Here is a 4291-nt window from a genome sequence, read left to right as displayed (position 1 = left end):
ATTTTAATTAAGTTAAAATTAAAAATAAATAAATAAAAAAATTGCTTAAACTAATGAAGAAGAGAAAAAGTTCTTCATCAATATAGTGTGCAAAACACAAATGACGCAACACATATATATAAAGGGAAATTAAAGGAAAAATACAATTAAAGTAAGAGACACGTGTCGTACATGCACGAACGTTTAACGCGGTGCACCTGCGAAACGCAGATTGCACCTCATTTTGCGCAATTATAAAACGTTACGTTTGCTTCGTCCCACGCAAAGTTAGTCAAATTAAACGAGCATAACTTGAAGACACGTTTCGAACATGCATTCATTCTTATACAAAATGTTACGTTTTACAAGGTTTTGTTTTTTAATTTGTTGTTACTAACAAACACATCTTGCATTTTGCAAGTCTATAACTTGCATATTCATATTTTTGTATAATATATCATAATACAATATTATTAAGTTTCACTTTTTTTCTATTTTATATTAATTTCTGTAAATATTACTCCAGGAATTTCATTTTTGTCATTTTTAAAAAAAAAAACACAAGCCATCCGACTATGGCTCATTAATTTAAATATGGAAAACATTATGGTGTATTGGCTGAAAATGGAGCAACTGTGTGTATTACACAAAGATGGACGTGTCAGATGAAGGCACAACACGCAGGGGGCGTGTTGCATGAACCACGTGGGGGCGTGGAGGCTACGTGGCTTGATCTGGTTGAGCCAACAAGGCAGCACGCAGGGGGCGTGCTTAGTCAGCACGCAGGGGGCGTGCTGACGTGGCAATCACTGGTTGGCGGAGAATGGAAAGCACGTGGGGGGCGTGCTGAGTTAGCACGCCGGGGTGGCTGTGCTGAGAGTGGTGGCTGTGCTGAGAGTGCTGAGAATGGTGGCTGCCCTGAGTGTGATAGCTACCATGACTGTAGGCCGGTGGCTGTGGTATATAGTAAGGAATCGGCTGAAACATTGCATGCTGTGGGGCAGGTGGCTGTGGGGCAGGTGGCTGTGGATCATGAGGAACGTACTCCGTCAATCTCAACAGATGTCCATAGGAGCGTACGTACCAATCCCGGTACTCCACCGTCGGTAAAAAATCCCAGGTCGGAAGGGGGTGCTGATCCCACAATCGACTGTGCCGCCTGTTGGCCCACTCCTCTATCCATGGCCCATGCAAAACTGTCCAGTCATGAAGCTGCACTCCGCGTAGAACGATGCAATGCTGATCAAGTGGAATATCCCTTGCTGCCCGCGGAGGAGGTTGTGCATATCCAAACTGACGCATCACTCGGTCCGCAGGGTGCCACTCGACACACTCGAACGACAACAATGGAGCAACGATGTCACACACCTCAAGATGGGCATGCAACTCGTCCGGGACGATCAATCCGTGGTACGGCCGCCACTCAAATTGCTACAGTATTATTGGCATATTAGAACCGTAACAATAATGGTTGGAAAAAAGGAACAGAAAAGCCATAACTATTTACCTCCTGCATGAAGTCTATATCATGCCTGAATGTCTCTACGGTCTTGGATAACCATGCTATGGTCCGTTCTGAATGACTCCATCTGACACATTATTAATTGAAAAAAATTAAATAACTCACCATAACTAAAACATGCATCATGAATATAACACACGACTAAAATAAGACTTATTACCTCCTGGCAACTGGTATCTCGGCCGGTGGAAGGGTTTGTCTCGGTACGGGAGCAAGACACGGCATTCGCTCCCATGCCCAAACAAACAACAGATTCAGAGGGCCATCCATCTCCTTTGTATCATATCATGATGCATGGCATAGTACTCTGTAAAGATGCGCGAGACATGCTGACCCCCAACTATAAGTATGGATCTGCTCGAAATCGCGAAGCAATGGTAGATATTTCGCATGGGCATATGCGGTCGACTTGTCCGTGAATAGGGTCGACCCTAACAAACAGAAAATATGACATCTGACGTATCTCCTGATGGACTCCTCAGTGTCCAACGGCTCTGCGTCTCTGATACGTCGAACCCAACCTAGCTTTATATAGGACTTCGCATTATGACTGACTGATGGCTCACGACCGAATATCGCTATTCTCTGACTTTGAACGAAGTCGCTACTACTATCTGTCCATCCACTGACAGGCTCTCCATCAATGGGTATGCCGAATATATGAGCGACATCCTCTAATGTCACTGTAACCTCACCGATCAGCAATACAAAGCTGTGGGTTTTAGGCCTCCACCTTTCAACCAGAGCAGCTAGTATGGGGTGAAATCCTCTTATGATTCCAATTCTAGAGACGTGGTAGACGTGGCGCGTAAGTAGTTCTCCACCATCAGATTCCACGTCTGTGGCGGATCCAGTTTACGCACCAACAAATTCCTGTTAGGCTGCATCAACAAAGACATATGTTACATTAATTAAATAATAATCCTTATAAATATTTTAATATACATTAACATATTTATGCAATAACAATATTTAATAATATTTATCTATCACATATTATTTAATAATCTTTATTTATTTTATCAAATTATTTATTTTTTCAGTTTTTTAATTATAATATAATATACTATTTTTACTTACTCATACGCAACATATATTTTTTTACAAAGTCAAAATATTTTTTTTTATTCATCAACATATTCATAATAACAAAAATTATAACAAATTATACATCTTATTATTATTATTAACGTTTATTTTATAAAAATTATTGTTATATTCTTAAAATATTTATAAATTACACAATAATATTCTCATTACAAAATATATATGCATAAAAAAATAGAAACACATAAAAAATAAAATAAATTTTAAATACAGTAAAAAAAATAAATTTATCCACTTACATAAATAGAATGATCCAAATAATTGATAATATGTTCTTCAGGCGCTAGATAATTACGTACCATTTTTTTTAATCCTTAGAACTAATATTTTTTTTAAACTCACCACTATTCATTAACTAACACAAACACACACTTCCTTTTTTTCTTCTCTCTTATTTTGGCTTCAGCTCAATAGGATGGGAAGAAACACTTCATGAATGGGAGGAGAAGCTCACCAAATGCATATATATATATATATATAACTGGCGCTGGTTCTCGGGGTGGGGGGCTGTTCCCTGCATGCAGGCAGGTCTGGCAACACGCCCCCCGCGTGGTGCAGCAGCAGCATTGGAACTCCGCAGTCAATTCTGCTGTGCTTCACGGTCCTCCATGTACACGTCCCTTGTGTGGTGAGTCAGCACGCCCCTGGCGTGTTGCAGGCGTGCTGGCACCTCGCTCTCCCGCTCAGCCACTACATTCTCGGCGTGTTGAGGGTGAGTGCACCCATCCATAATTTTTTTCCTTGGCCAATATCCCGCCAATACACCAACACGCACGCAGTCCATAAAAAAAATAATTTATGTCCGACTATTTGGTTTTTATATTTATTTTTTTTAATAACTCCAACAATATCGCTGTTAATTATTGTACGGATCTCGAAATATGCATCGCTAAAATTTTCAATGACATTTAACTTTAATTTGTCGTTTTGTGATGCCTCTCACATCAAAATGGAAAGTAGATAATAAATTAAAAAAGTACCCGTCAACCCGTGTTTCCCCCACCTCAACAGAAAGAGATATAACCTTTTCTTAAAAAGAAACGGCCATAGGGTTTCAAACTTTCAATCCGTAGCTTTTTAAGTAGGTGGAAACTCAGGTGCAGTCGACTTTATGTGAAGTTGATATTTGAGAGTCGTTAGACGATTTGACTGATTTGACTAAATTTTCATCTAACGCTCTCAGATATTAACTTCACATGAAATCGACTTCACCTGAGTTTTCACCTTTTAATTATTTGGCTAATTTGTCAAGTGATTCTTAGAAAATTATTAATTTTAAATATAGACATATATATTATTATCACAAATTCTGAGTTGAATAAATTATTATTATTTTTATTTAAAATTAAATGAGAATAAAATCAAGGAAAAGTCTAAGAAGTCAGCAATTTTGTTAAATTTTAGCCAGTATGTAATCAGTAAAGAAAAGTGAGCTATTGGATGAAATCTCACACCAATCTCACACCATTAAAATCATCATTGATGGCTATTTGATGGCTATAAATCACAAAAGTTACTGGCCCTAACATTCCTCTAAAATCAAATATACTATTTTATTTGAATTTTATGATTTAATTAACATCATACTCAAATATAAATAATAACTTTAAAATTTTGATTTTTAATACATGAAAGTCATTTTCATAATTTTTTTTATAAAAAAATTACAATTCAATTCTATTA

Source organism: Arachis ipaensis, chromosome B09 (genome assembly GCF_000816755.2).
Source record: "Arachis ipaensis cultivar K30076 chromosome B09, Araip1.1, whole genome shotgun sequence".
In the NCBI taxonomy this organism is placed as follows: domain Eukaryota; kingdom Viridiplantae; phylum Streptophyta; class Magnoliopsida; order Fabales; family Fabaceae; genus Arachis; species Arachis ipaensis.
Note: the sequence above shows the minus strand (reverse complement) of the source record.